Source organism: Equus przewalskii, chromosome 17 (assembly GCF_037783145.1).
Source record: "Equus przewalskii isolate Varuska chromosome 17, EquPr2, whole genome shotgun sequence".
NCBI classification, from domain to species: Eukaryota; Metazoa; Chordata; class Mammalia; order Perissodactyla; family Equidae; genus Equus; species Equus przewalskii.
This window is the reverse complement of record NC_091847.1, coordinates 23,211,926-23,228,227: the sequence shown is the minus strand read 5'-3', so window position 1 is coordinate 23,228,227 and position 16,302 is coordinate 23,211,926. Positions and strand designations below refer to the sequence as shown.

The following is a 16,302-nucleotide window of genomic DNA, read 5'->3' as shown; positions in this document are numbered from 1 at the left end:
CCTGTACATCATACACCTTGTTATTTCCTATTGGATCTATTGAAGTTCATCCTCTAGCTAGCAAACTTTCTCTCTAGATTACTGAGAATACTTGCCTCGTAATTACGTCATCCCAGATTTTAGTCATTCCTCCCGGATTTGTGCCATCTGCAGTTTTAACAATGATACATTTTATATCTTTATGTAGTTTCTTAATAAAATGTTTAATAAGGTTGTGTCAGGGATGGTGTGTGTTAGCATACCATTAGAATAGTCCTTCTAAGTTGCTATCAAATATTATTCCTTGGGTCTATTTTTTTAAGCAGTTTAGTGTTAACCTTGAAATTATTATTCAAAGTACATTTATTTATCATCTTTCCAAACACAAAATTGACTTTTGGTTTTGAGACACAGAATGCCCACAATGTTATACTGATATATCATAATAAGTATGATTCATTTTCTTTCTCACGATCGTCCTTTATAACTCCTGGTTTTCTCTTTTTCCTGGGCACTTTTTTCCTTCCATATTTCTTCTTAAGGCAGTCTAGATCAACTTGTAAGTCTTAGATTCAGCATATTCTTTGTAAACTTTGTGAAATATACACATTCATTGCTAAGGATCCATCTTTGAACTCTCTTTGACTTGTTTTACTTTCTTAAATTTCTTATACAAGAGAAACATGTCAATGCCCTGGAAGAAAAGCTTTAAGTTGTGGACCTGGAACATCTAACTGTTAATTTAAGGACCCTATAAATCCACTGTAGCTACTTAAGTATAGAATAATTAAATAAAACCACAGGTACTAACAATAGAATTTCTCTAATTCTTGTCTGTGTGTATGGGTATATGTTTGAATGTGTATTTTGCTTCTGAAAATATTTGGAAAAAACTGCCCTAAAGCAACAATTCCTGATGGCTAGCAAGCATATGACATGTAAACAAGAGATGATTTTATGTAGTGCACAGAATAATTGTGTATTTTAAATATATAAACCAGCATATCATATCATGATATCAAGAATCCTGTAGCTCATGATGAAACTAAATTTTTAAAAGTTAAGCAATTTAAAGAAAAATATTAAGTAAGTACTGGTAGAGGTGATACTGTAGGGTAGCAAACTTGTGAAGGTGGTCCTTGGATGAGTGAATCAGAAAACATGGCTCTAGTGAGGGACACCAGGCACCTGTTCATTGGGTTCCTCTCACCTCCCCTTCTGCTTGGTGGCTGGTCCCAGTCAGAGGGTTCAACCTGGTCCTGTAACAGCACTTGCAGCCAGCTTCCACTGTGGATATTAATTTGATTAATTTGATGATATATCCCATATCACTGCATATATGTTTTAAAATGCCAATTCTTTTATTTCTTAGACACCATAGACTACGTCATAAAGGACAATTCTGTTTCCTCATTGTTTATAGTGTTACATTTAGAACTTGAAAGAATATTTGCGTGAGCTAAATTAATGCAGATTTAATGATGATTTATATTATCCATTGAAATACTTTGCTTTCTGCATGTGTCTAATGGCTGTATGAAAATGTGAATTTTATTGGCACCTTTATTTGAATTCCCTTATTAAATTCAGCTCAACCATTGGGTTTTTGCATTTCTTTCATAGCTGGCTGTCTCTCTGATAAATATGATTCTACAGCAGATGCAGTATTATTATAGGAGACAAGCAGGCTTATTAAAAGGTGAATAAAGACATCTAACAGGAAAGTGCACTATTAAGATTTTTAAAGATGTTTGAGAGTAAAGCCAAGCAAACAATCATGTACTGTAAGCAGAATTAAAAAAAAAAATCAATACCTTGCTGACTGGACAGCCAATGAGGAAATAATAAGATAAAGGCTAATGTGATCGTTTATTGATATGTAGCACCTAGTTGAACCGTAAGTCAAGTAAGGGGCATGGTCTGTGCAAAGAGAGAGAGAGATTTCCATAATTTTTTTTTTAATGAGCTAACTTGTTTCCATCAAAGTGTAAGGTATGCTAGATTATTAAAAAAAATAGTTCAGGAATAATAAATCTTGTCACTGAAGGCTTTGCAATGTTGTCCATATTTTTCTCTTGAGTGTAAATTATACTCTACATGACTATCATTTTTTTTTCCTTCTGATGCAGACCTGTTGCCACTTCAGGGTTTTATGGTAAAGGCAACTATGTTTTTCCTGAGTTACCTCTGGCACAACTTTTGGCATGTACACAATTTTAGTCCTCTCTTGGAATAAATAGAACTGAGATCTTAGTAGAAAATGGGAAAAGAATGAAGAAATGAAGAACTTTCTTTGGGGGAATTATTTGTGTTCCAGTTTCAGAATGGTTTATAGTGCAGATATTGGATCAGATGACATGAATTCAAGTCCTTGTTCCACAGTTTAAGAGCTGTGGGCTTTGGGACAAGTAATTCATTGTAATCTGAGCTTTAATATTCTCAGCTGTTCAATATACTTTCCTCATCCAGTTGCTAACAGGATTCCATGAATCTGGCTTAGCCTTGAACCTAGCACAGAGAAAACACTCCATAAATATTAGCTGTTAATATTGTTTTCAAACTAAAATATAAAATTTAACCTGGAATCTAAAAATACTAATACCAATTCTAAAAGACTGCTCAACACAATATTTACTTATGAATCTCTTCAGAGAACCAAATTTTACTGTATCAACTACAATGAATTAAAAAATGCCAATGTTATAAAAAACAAAATACAGTTCCAGTTGAAATGATAAACCCATTTGTTACTTCTAGTCAGTAAATCTAGTCAATTAATCAAATTATTGATCTATGGTCAATAAATCTTGTCACTGGATGCATTTTATTTTGTATAAGATTCTTAATATTCTTACAAAGATGGATTTGACTTGTTACTACCTATTGTTACTTTATCAGTCTATGCCACCCTTCTAGTTCTGTGAGCATAAACACCAAAGCTGAGAACAAGGTCATTATCTGGAACATACAAGCCAAAGAATCCACCATGACAGTTTCAAGATCTGGGTTTCTGTATTACTGCAGTCATTTTAGCAATCCTTCAAATCTCTATCTTTATGTTGGCGTAAAGCTAAATAAGTACCTGAAATTCATTTGTCAGAAGAGGAAGAGACCAAATATATATGCTCTCTTCTACGAAGAAGAAATAGCAAGAGAAGTTCCACACAAACAAGCTTTGCCTGATGTAAGTGCTTCTCCTCACCAAAGGACAGTCATCCTGACCTCTCCCACTCCTCCCGCGGAAGTTGACCTGCTTCCTCTACTTCAGCCACCCTCATCTCCCTGCTGTTCTTTGGACACTCCAGGCCTGCTTATTCCCCCAAGCTCATGTTTCTTCCTGGGATGCCCTTTCTCCCAGGTAATGACATGACTCAAGCCTTTTCTCTTTATCAGTCTTCAAGGTCACTTACTTAATCTAACATTTTCAGACTATACTATTTGAAATTACCCCTCAGTACCCTTTCCCTATCCCCTTCTTGTCTTTATTTCTCACTATAGCACTTCTTACCCTCCAATGAACAATTTCTTTCATTCTGGCTAGTCTCCCAAATCCCCACTTGGATCTTAGCATATCAACTCAATGAGGGTAGGGATTTATGTATGTTTTGTTAATTTTTCTAAAGCCTGTAAACTCAGAACAACAACTAGTGCATGACACATATTAATGCATGTTTGTTGAATAAATGATTGCATAAATCCTTTCTTAAATTGGATTTTCCCAGAATTAGAACCTGCGCTCACAAGGATATGAATACAAGCAGTTTATTGGGGAGATGATTCTAGAAACCACTATTAGGGAGTGTGGAAGTTAATTAGGGAAGGGAAGAAAAAATACAGGGTACACTATTGAGCAGGTTACTGCAGGAATGGGATCCATTCTACCAGGAAACTCTGTGACATAGTGTAGCATACTCAGTTACCTCAAACAAAGGAGAGAACTGCGATATTTATTCACCAACTACTGTCAGTCATTTGTTTAGGGCTGCTCCTGGGAAGGAAGGAGCATCAGTGCCTTGAAAAGCACTTCCAGATTGGAGCCAAGCAAAGAGTCACATGTGCTTGTAGTTAGAAGTCATTGGCTTAGCGTGAACAGGCATGGTGGATATCAAGAATTGTAGATGGAATACTAACATCAAATGCTTCAAATCTGTATAACAGAACAAGACTTCATTACTTGGGGGCTCAAGACATAAAGGACACATCTATATTTGAGGGACTCTGAATAGCTCAATGTGTTGTTCCTCTTCGGCTCCCACCATAGATTTCCAACCAAACCTTTGTATTCAGCTGATATCAGATTTAAATATGCATTAAATTCATTTTAAAGGAAAAAAAATTGACAAAAGGGTATCTTGAAGACCATCTAAGTGTGTAAAGGTCAAGATGTCATCCTACCATGTATCCACATAGTTAGATCATAGTCTAACACTCACAAGTATTGGTCACCATTACTAGCACAACTGTTTACACTTCCTCTTGTTAGCCTCTTTCAATAATTTCTTTATAGCCTGTCATTTGGCCCCTTACAAATAGAGCCTATGTTATTATCCTTACTTTCTATAACCTACTCTGTGGAAATGATTTTGCATATGAAAATAAGAGATGATTTGACAATAGAAACTTTAAGTTGCTTAGTAGAAAGTGAGATTGGCCAGCAGACAATGGTATTGCTAATGTGCTTTTTCTTTATACTTCCTGTCCTCCAGAAAGGAAGTGATATTTCTCCCAAGCATTGTAAACCATATACACTATGGCTTGTCTAAGATATTTGGTGTATGGAGGAGGAATTAAAAGAAGATGGCATTTTGATGCATACTAAAACAAATAAAGGGATAATTAAATGCTTTACATGTTTTTGAATAAAATTTAAAATGTTTCAATGTAAAAGAAGTATAAGAGAAAAATATGCCAATCAATACTAGCAATACTGAAAAAATACTAGGAATACTAGAAATATTCTATTTTACTGCAATTCTCCATGAATTTATTAAAAAAATGTATTTTATTGAGAAACTTTGACAATATCAAAATCCCAAAAACCTGAGGGTGTATTGAATAAGTGATGAAGTGATGTGCATTTGTGTATATAAAAATGTATATATTTATGTATACACGCACATGTATGCATATGTATGTGTATGGACACATATATACTTAGACATATATATGTATGTGTCTACATATATCTTGGCCTTAACTTTTCAAAGTATTAAGGTACTAAATTTTAGATCAAATCTAACACCAAATAGAAGCGTTAAAGAAGAAAAAATGAAAAGTATTTGAATGGTTTGCTATTCAATTAAATTCTTTAACATATTTTTGACTCTCAGATTCTTAACTAAATTCGCTATGCACTTTCCAAAGTATATTGGGTAGATAAATGATTTAGAGCAGTTGCTGAAAAACAGAGATTTTTCTTTAAAAAATCTGACTCTACTCCTAGTGTCCCTCCCCACACAATAGCACACAAAGACACTGCATTTATTATAATTTGTACAGTTAGAAATATTTTTCTACAAATGTGAGTCTAGCCACAAAAAAATGAGAATAATGTGGGAAAATGTTTTTTCGCTTTTGGGACTTACTCCTCCAAGATTTCTAATAGACAGTTTAATTTGCAATGGAAAAAATACCATAACTATACAGGAATCCTGATTCTTGTGAGAATCTGTCCTATACCTAGGCCTCTTCTCTCTCGTACGCTCTCGCTTTCATCAAGCTAAGCATACATAACACGCACGTGTGTGTGAGCTGAATTTACGGTTTCAGAGATCACTAGCAGTATCCTTTGTGTGTGCATATAACTGGTATCTCTGTATGTACTGGACGCATGTGCATGTGTGTGTATCTTTTTTTACTTGATTTTATGAGAGATAACTCTACCCCCATCCTGGATATTTATTTAGTAATGTATGTCTAATTGTGTATGTGTAAGTAAATGATAGATTTAGGTAAAATTTTCTGTCAATTGCCTGTTTTCTTCACTTCACACCTGGGTTTTATAATCCCAAAGAAAGTTTCGCTACCTGTTCTACATTAAAAAGTGGCTTGGTTCTTCATATTCATAGATACTGATTGATATAATGACAAAAACTTCAAACGTGAATGATAAATTTATGGATACATCTTATGTGAGAAAGACTTTCAAGGATATCAAGCCAAAAGAATATCTCACTTTGTTAAGTAACTAACAAATATGTCACGTTCCATTCCATCTAAGAATGTTCAGGCCTGTGCAAGGAGCCTTAGAATGTGTTAAGAACAAAATATAAAGATTTTAAAATATAAAAATGCGCTGAACATCTCTAAAGAAGGCTCTTTTGAAACAACTATCCAATACTTAACTGTAGAAGAAAATATTTTTATTACAAATATTATCTTCCTTATACAATTTGGAAAAAAAGTCAAAACCTTAAATACCAAACCGTAGAGAATTATTTAGCTAAACTAAGGTATATCCACAGATAAATAGCATAGAAATGACATTTGTAAGAATTTTTACTGCCTTAAGGAAACTATTTCCATATGGTTTTTAGTGAAAGATGCAGTGTACAAAATTTTATTTATTTATTAATTTTCATAGTCAGAAAAACATAATGAAGTTTATCTCAGTGTTGTGTAGCTATGAGCTATTTGTTTCTATTTTTCTATATTACCTTATCTTAAATCCCCATATCGAGTATCTTACTTATATAATTTTAAAAAATGCTATTTTTAAAAAATATAAGAATAATTCAAATTGAAAAATTTTATATACCTCATAATTGAAAATTTATGCAGATAATAAAATTAAGGCATATTTTTATTTAAAGACCCCAGGGGTCTTGTAACCTTTCAGATTTTCAGATGAGAACTGTGATTCCCACAACATTTAGGTGTCTTATATGACTAGAATACTGACGTGTGACCTTCAGCCTCTTACCAATACTCACTCTTTGCTTGTAAAATGAATAGGATGCATCACAATGTTGTAGTAAAATATTTTTTCACTTAAAACAAAGATAAAAAATGCAAAGACCCTAAAGCAGTGCATGCAGCATAGCAGTTTTGTAACTAAGCATCACTTTTCTTCCTCCTAAGTTTCCATAGCTGCTTGATGATAAGGTTGGTATTACAATCTACATATTCTAAATTTTTGTTTACTATTTACTTACTAAAATTTTAGCTACAATATATTTATCTAGTATTATCACTTTATAAGCAATCATTATTTAGTACTTATTAAGTATTATTACTTAATAACTATTACTATTACTTATCACTAGTTACTATTTATTAAGCTAGGAGTTCACTTCAATGTTATATGTATTTCCTGTCAGTTTTTAGCTTTCAGGAAACTGAGGCACAAAGACGATAAATAATTACTCTAGGTTCTACATGAGTAAGAGCCACAACTAGGATTCAAATCAAATTCTTTTTTAAAGATTGGTAACTGAGCTAACATCTGTTGCCAATCTTCTTTTTGTTTTTTCTTCTCCCCAAAGCTCCACAGTACATAGTTGTATATTCTAGTTGTGAGTGCCTCTGGTTGTGCTATGTGGGACACTGCCTTAGGGTGGCCTGATGAGCGGTGCTAGGTCTGCGCCCAGGATCCAAACCGGTGAAAGCCTGCGCTGCCCAAGCAGAGCGCACAAACTGAACCACTCAGCCACAGGATCGGCCCCTCAAATCAAGTTCTGACTTTAATGGTCAGGTTCTTTCCACTGTGCCTCATTGTCTCCCGCCAAATCAGAGTCTGATGTTGTCCCTCCAAATATGTAAAGTGAATTGAGCAAGTGTCTGGTTGCTCTGATCAACAGGGTCAGACCAACTAGAAAAATGTCATCAATTATATATTCAAAACTATTTTGGTAGACCCACTTTTTAATTTCCTCAAGTTGCTTTTATTTTACTTTTAAAATAAAGCATAGAATCAGTGTTTGGAAAAAATGCAGGAAGAGGCTTATTTAGTTTTTCTCTAAGCTGGATGAGGGAGCATGAGTGGAACTGCTACAACATGACTACCAGAATCTATAACCTGGGCTCAAGGATGACTCGGAAGAGGGGTACCCTGCCTCTACCTCTACTTCTGTATTATGGAGATTTGTCTCTTCATCTGTGGTTCACAAATGCAAATTTATTTGTACGATATTGCCATTATAATTTGTCAAGACTACAGGTTTTTGAAAAGAGAATGATAACTGGAATAGGAGGGCTTTAGCAGATGATGTACAGAGTGTGTTGGCAAAAGATGAGACAATAATTACTTCCCCCCACTTCACAACCATAAAGTTACAATACAAATTTCTAAATAAGAAAAAAATCCCAAGTCATTGTCAATTGCTATGTGTGATATTGCAGGATGTAATATGACACTTTCTAAAACTGCATAATGCGAATTCAAAAAATTTCCACTGAAAATTACATTGCATTGACATGGAATTTTTTAAATGTTATTGGAGCTTCTAGAGAGCTAGCTTATTATAGATTCATCTCTTTATAAAGAAAATATGTCATTGGTAATTTGTTTTACTTTATAAACCTTTCTCTTCTCTACCTGGAAGAATAATGTAAAAGTTAAAAAAAAAAATTCAAAAGCAAAATAAAAGTAGCAGGATCCCACTGGGAGAAGCTGCAGCTGGCATTGTTATTCTCGACTGCTGGTGCATCCACATATTCTTTCCACTTCCCCTAGAAGAACAGGTTGTGCATGTAAGTGCTCATTGAGGAATATTACCCTGATTGATGAGAAGTAACATGAAATTAATTTTCAGATGCACCAAACACTTTATAGTGCAAGGCAACCTGCAGTTTTCTGGATAATCAATATCACTAGATGCCGTAATACCGTATCATACAAAGAATATGCTCAAAAAAAGGTGTTTGTACCATCTTCCATCTTCACGGAAGCCTGGGTTTACAGATCATTTTTAAATAGAAACTGATTTTGAAGCTTCTTGTGAAAAGAGATTGCATTGCCCAGGTAATTATAAACCAAGGAAATAGTCTGGGAATTATGCAAATCATCACATACAGATAAGAACATTAATATTAGGAGTCCATACTATTTTTAAGCAATAAAAATAGTGTAGTGTTTGCATTAGTTAGGACTCTTGTCTGTAAATGACAGAAATCCAACACAAATAAATTTTCTGCCTTGATTCCAAGGAGTGAGTGGAGTTGACTTCAGGAACAATTTGGGTCCAAGTATTCACATAGAGTCATAAGGGTCCTATCTCCTTTTTCTCCATTACTAAGCTCCTTCTTACTTTATTGGTATCTTCTGAGATGGGTGCTTTCTATGTAGTTTTAAAAATGACCTGTGAAAACTTGAAGTTATAATACTTGCAATTTCAAAAGGAAAGAAATACTCTTTCTTTCAGTAGCCACAGAAATCACCTCAAATGGCTTTCATTGACCTTGTTAGGTTATTGACAGAGACTCCTAAATTTCTTATCCCCATAACCATTTTTACTTCGTCTTTAGAAACAGAACCCTTAATCTTAGGTTGACGCATTGCTGCCCAGAATAAGTCATCACATTTCTCAACTCTCCTTGTACCTAGGTGTCTTCATGTGACTAAGTTCTGACCATAGAAATGCAAGCAGAAGTGTTATGTGGCACTTCCAGGAGGACTATTTAAAGGGAATTTTCTCAAAGTGGAAGGGCTTCTTCTTTGCCTTTCTGCTCTTTTTCCTTCGGACCTGCAAAGTGATGGCTCAAGCACTAGTTGTCATCTTGCACCATGAGGTGACTAAGAACAATGGAAGCCATTAGTTATGATGGTGGAACAGAATGATAAAAATCTGAGTTCCTGAGGACATTGCCTAGCCACCATACAATCCCTGTACTGCTGTCCTCCACACATTTAATGTTAAAGAAGAATAATCATCTATCAGGTTTAAGCTGTAAAGTCTTTTTTTTAAACATGAATAACATTACTACCATGGACCAATTGTGGTGTAGGGGAAGAGCCCCCCTACCCCCACCGGGTCATGTGGTCTTCCCCTATGATAGAAGAAGTAGTGATCCAAGAGTACCGGATTTACCAGGTGTGAGAATAATACTTTCAAAAGGACAAAAAAAAAAAAAAGCCAATAATAACCAATAATAGGTTTATATGTCTACTATGTTCATGTCAGCCAAAAAGTATGTGCCAGTAAATCCTACCTGCTATAGAAAACAAAGAAGAGACTATGTCCCCTCGTATCATCACCATTGAGGAACTCATACCAGAGAAGGAGCTTCAGAACATTTGCAAAGCAGCATATATAGGTATTCATTTCCATATGATGGTCCCAAGACATTGAGGGGATTTAGAGAGAGAGATCACAATTGTATAAAGTTGATTTAAAAAAAGAAAATAATGATTTCTACATAAAGAGGTTATGCTTTGATAGTTAACAGATGGTTATTCTGTCCACAAGAGAAGACAAGGTCTATAAAAGAGGTACTCCAGTTCTGACTCCTGTTCTAACTCTATGCTTCTGACTCCACGATGTTGTAATCTGGTATGCAAAGAAGCAAAGAGCTACACTGATGTCTGCTCAATTTCATTGTTCTCACAGTTCTTTTCCCCTCAGTGTTTCTATGACTCTATTTACTTTTGTGTAACAGAAGTTGTTGCATGCTAGCCAACTGTTTGTAATCATCACGTTTCCTGAACTGGAAGATGGAAAGTGGTGATTACAAAAGAACATTAGCAAGAACAACAAAAATTCCATATTCTCAATAATTCTTAAACCCCAAGCTAAAGTCTTCTTCCTAACTTTGCTGTAAATTGATTTTATGCATTATATTTTCAAATTGATAGCCAACTGAGTTTTATAACCTTCAGATGTAAATTTTCTAAGCCATTTTCTTCTGATCAGCAGGTGAATAAGACACATGGCAAATTTACAAGTAGTATTTCATTTTTTAAAGCAATAACTAAAACATTAGTTATAGTGAAACAGTATATAGTTTCAATTTGGTTAGATATCTATTGATTCATTAAAATATTAATTTTTTAGAATGTTTAATGTACAAAAGCTTCTCTCTCTGTATACACACAATAGACATCATTTCATATATTCATTGAAGAATTGAGCTTTTTCTCCAATAATATAATGTATTTATTTTGACCTATACCACAGAGCTAACCCAGAAAAAAAGAAATGTATTACATATGAAAGGCTTGTATATAACATATTTTAACTATTAAACATTGCTAGAAACATTTCAGTGGCATTCATTTATTTAAGATGTTCTTAGGAGAAAAAAATTATATAGAAAGTCTGAAAGCATCATTTAATTCACAGATTAAAATAAAACCTTTGGCACCACCAGGGAAGATGCAATTTTAGACAACCTTATAGTGTATAGTCTATATTTTGAATCACATACCTCGTAGTCAGAAAAAATATTGGTTTATTTGTATTTTTAGAGTGCCACCTTAAACTTTCAAAGGTATACTGTTTTAGGGGGAGCAAGGCCAACTGTATCTTTGTGTAAGAGAGACAGCAGATGATAGGAGATGAAATAACTGCGTTTGATGTTTTAGAAAATCCTATACTCTCATTACTACTTAAATCATCACGCCTGAAATAGAAAACAGATAATTGCATGTGAGCAAACTGAGATACAAATTTCTGTGACAGAATGAATATACGGGAACTTCAAATGCCAGATAAAAAAATCTCTGGAGATATGTATATATATGTGTATGTGCATGTGTGTGTATATATATATTTTAAACAGGGAATTCTGTTTCAGACTACCCTTCTGTAAAGAGCTGAGCATTCAGGGGCTAAACGAATGATACTTTATCGTGGAATAATTGTTTGGCTTTTCCAAAGTCCCTGTAGCTCTAATAGTGAAATCATTTTTAATTAAAATAAAATGAAATGTTCATATCTTAAATAAGTTTTCAGTTTGATGAGTTTCAACAATCTTATACTTGTAACAAACACCCAAAACAAGATCCAGAACATTTCCTTCCCCATGGAAAGTTCTCTCATGCAACTTTAGTCAATTCCTCTAACACTCCCCTCCACAACCACTAACTCCTTTGCCTCATCACAGAGTACCTTTGCATGTATTTGATTGTCATATAAATAGATTCATATAGGATGTATTCTTTCTCTTGTGAGTTTTCATTTGCATAAAATTTTTAAGATATTTCCAAGTTGTGTTAAGATTCATTATTTTTTTATACCTGAGTAGTTTTCAATTGCATAGATATATTCCAACTTGGATTATTTTAGAAGTGGTTATTATGAATAAAGCTGCTAAAACCATTCTTGTAAGAATTTATTTTGTGAACATTCATTTTCATTTTTCTTGGATGAATACTTAGGTGTAAAATTGCTGAGTTGTAGGGTAGATATACCTTTATTTTTATAAGAACCAGAATAGAGAGTTTCAGATCCTTTATATTCTTATGAAAATTTAGTGTGGTCTTTTAGATTTGAGCAATTCCAGTAGGTGTGTAGTGGTATCTCATTGTGGTTTGAATTTCCATTACTTTGATGATTAATAATTTGAGAACCTTTAGTTGCCATTAAAATATTTTTTTTTGTGAAGTAGTTTTTCAAGTCTTTTGCCGACTGATGTGTAAGATATCTAGGAATTTTTATGTATGTTGGATCTAAGTACTTTCCCAGATATGTATGTTGCAATTTATTTTACTACATCCCTTGCCTATTCATTTTCTTAATGATAACTTGTAAAGAATAAAATATTTTAATTTTGTTGAAGTCCAATTTACCGATTTTTCTTTTATTTTTAATGCTTTCTGTGTTCTATCCTACAAATCTTTGCCTTCTCCAAGATTATAAAAATATTTTCTAATATTCTAGAAGCTTTATATTATATTTATGATTATCTCAGATTAATTTTTGTGTATGGAGTAGGTTGGATTGAGATTTATGTTTTTCATATGAATAGCCACTTGTTTCAGCAATATTTGCTGCAAAGACTCCTTTCTCCATTAAATTGACTTGGGGCCTTTGTTGAAAATCAATTGACCATATGCACATGCTTATATTTCTGGTATCATTTTGTTTACTACTACACTCTCTTGGTTACTGTAGCTTTATAGTAACTCTTGAAATCAGGTACTGTAAATTCTCTAACTTCGTTCATCTTTTTCAGTATTGGTTGATTATTCTAGATCCTTTGCATTTCAATAGCTTTTTAGAATAATCTATTTCTTCAAAATAGATTACAATAATCTATTTTTTTCAAAAATAACTTGCTGAAAGTTTGATAGTGTTTGCATTAATTCTATATATTAACTTAGAGAAAATGTTAATAATTTTGAGTTTTCTGATCCGTAACATGATATACTGCTTCGTTTTCTTAGATGTTACTCAATTTCTGTCAACAATCTTTTATAGTTTTTCAGTATGAAGATCTCACACAAATTTCACCAGTTTTGTTGATACCATTGTAAAAGGTTTATTTTTTTGTTTTATTTTTCATTATTGCTAATATATAAAAATATAATTAAACATATGTACTGATCTTATATCCTATGACCTTCTCAGATTCACTTATAACTTCCAGTAGTTTGCAGATTCCTTTGGATTCCTTTTGAAATAAAGAGAAACTTATATCTCTCTTCCACTCCTGTTTTCTATTCCACTTCCCCAATTCTTGCTCCTCAAAGCATCACTGTCACCAGATTCTTTTACCTCGTTCAGAAAGAGCCCACGCATACACAAGCACCAATAGTGTTGCAGTATACACTACATACAGTTTTACGTGTTGGTGGTCCCTCATCCTACCAGTACAAAATCAAATTTGTACTAGTATCTGCAGTTCATGTGAAAACATATTAAACAAAGAAAACAAGTTTTCAAATGCTATATTTGTTTTCTCCATTTTTATAATACTAAAACATGAAATAATGCATGGTTCCAATGCTATTTAACAATATGAATTAATAGAAAACTCTACATATTGTGATCATTTTATATTGATTAGTCTAGCATATTGTATTAGAATGTGGAATCACATATATTTCATTCTACAATTAATTGTTTGGGCCAGTGATTTTCAATCTTGGCTGTTCATTGGAATTGCCAGACTAGCTTTAATAAAAATACTGTTGTCTGGGTTCCACCCCAGAGAGTCTGATTTTATTGATGTGGGATATGGACTGAGCAAAGGGATTTTTAAAAGTTCCCCAGGTAATTTTAATGTGTAGCCAATTTGAGAACTGCTCTTTTAGACCTTGCTCATACACTTTTGCTATTAAAATATAAAATATATTTATATATTTATTTATTTATATTTCCTCAAGGGAGATTTTAAATGCAGAAAACTCTATATAATTTGTATAGTTTGTATTTGTAATTTTTATAAGTAATGTCATGGATCAGAAAGTTAAATAACTTGGACACATAAAATCTGAATAACCTTACATAAGGCAATTAATCTTTCCACGTTACTGTTTCTGCATGCCCCAAATGGAAATTTTACCAAAAGAACTGTAACTTGTTCTTGTTAAGAAATAAGTTCAAATTTGTTTCAAACACAAAATATGATACAAATATTTAAACACAGGAAAAAAAAGAGTACAAATCAGATTTAGTGGGGGAAACCCTCAAAAACACATTATATTGATACTCAGTACCAATTGCTAACCTTTTGTAATTTTGGACAATTGCTTGGAGCCAGTATTGTAGTACTAGGTCACATGATCTACTTGTCTGATCCAGTCTGATCTTTCTTACATTCTTATATTCTAAAATTTTAAAACAGTATTTAAAAATAATGTAAGCAACACAAGGCAAGGAATAAACAAAACTAATGTTATACATAGAGTAGAATTTCAGAAGAGTTTAATTATCAAATGAAATAACTAAATAGTTCAGTACCAACTCCCATATTTTTAATGGTCATTATTTAAATTACAATCATCCTAACAGATTGACTGAGATGTGTGGTTGCTACATTAGAACTTCTGCAGATTTTAAGCCAATTTTTAAATCTCAAGGTAGGAATAACAGAGGCAAAAATGATATATTACAAACACAGTGCTTTAACACAGTACCACAATTAGGTTCTGAGTAAGCATTAGCAGCCAGGCAGGTGGGCAGGAAGAGAGGGAAACACAGGCAATAGATGTATACAAAATGTTTCTGGAGTAGGATCTGGATATAAAGCCCTCCTTTGCCATTTAATACCTTTGTAAGATTCGAGAAATTATTAAAACTCTTTGAAACATTTTTCTCATTTATTTAAACGAGTGTAATATACTTCTAGAGATGTTATGAAGATTGAGTGTGATCATATATATCGAAATGTTTAGCCAACAGGTAGACGGGATCCTCAATAGATATTCCTGATTTAATTTTCATAATTATACATAAATCATTTTTGCTTTCATAATTTTATTTGAATCTTAATTGTATAAGATGCATTTTGAAGTAAAGAGTAGAAACCACCAGCAAATAGCTTATCTTCTCCTTTAGTTATTTTACTAATCTGAGTTATTAAACACTTCACTTTCCATCTCCAAAATGGCTGAGAACAAGGGGTCAATCTAAGCATATGAAAGGGAAATGTGTCCTAAATTGTACATTGATGTTTATAATTTGATTATTTTTATGTGATTGAATTTATATCATCTTGATACTTTAGACCCTTGCTACTCAGTGTGTTTCATAGACCAAGGACAACATCATCACTAGAGAACTGTTAGAAATCCAGATCTACTCAATCACAATCTCCATTTTAGCAAAATTCCCAAGGGATTTTTATGAATGCACATTAAAGTTTAAGAAATACTGCTTTAGACTATACACAGTTAGCTATTACTCTTATGAAATTTAATATTATATGACCTAAACTTTAGATAAATGCTTACTGCATGCATTCTGATTTTGATTCACGGACACAATTAGATTTGCTGTGAAGAGAACTAAATCAGGAGTAAAACACAATTTTTTTTGATACTGGCTGTGTCGTCTAATGTAGTGAAAATCCGTCAAGTTCCTAAACTTCTGAGTCTCTGTTTTGTCATTTGCAAAGTGAAGGGCTAATTAATACCTCTCCTGCTACTCAACGGGATTGTTTAGAGTTCAAGTGAGATGACACTTTATTAATTTTCTAAGTCTGTGCATATTACTATAATCTATGAATTTAGAGCAACTGACCACAGGCAGATTATGAGTAAAGAATTCTTAGGGAAGAAGACGAGATGACAACCTCAGAGTTTGATTAATAATCATTTCTTTTTGCTGCTTTATAACAGAAAGAGAAGGTGGCTTAGGGAAGGAGTGTCCTAAAGAGAAGGGTAGTTTTGGATAATTTTGATTTTTTTTTAATTGATTGGTTTGTGTAGACTCTGTGTGG

General features: G+C 33.2%; 1 protein-coding gene across 4 annotated transcripts in view; it reads left to right on the top strand.

The window, feature by feature from the left end:
• The window catches only part of LRP1B (LDL receptor related protein 1B), a 1,824,802-nt gene that overhangs the window by 1,651,751 nt on the left and 156,749 nt on the right, over nt 1-16,302 (top strand). The gene's annotated exons all lie outside the window — the stretch shown is intronic.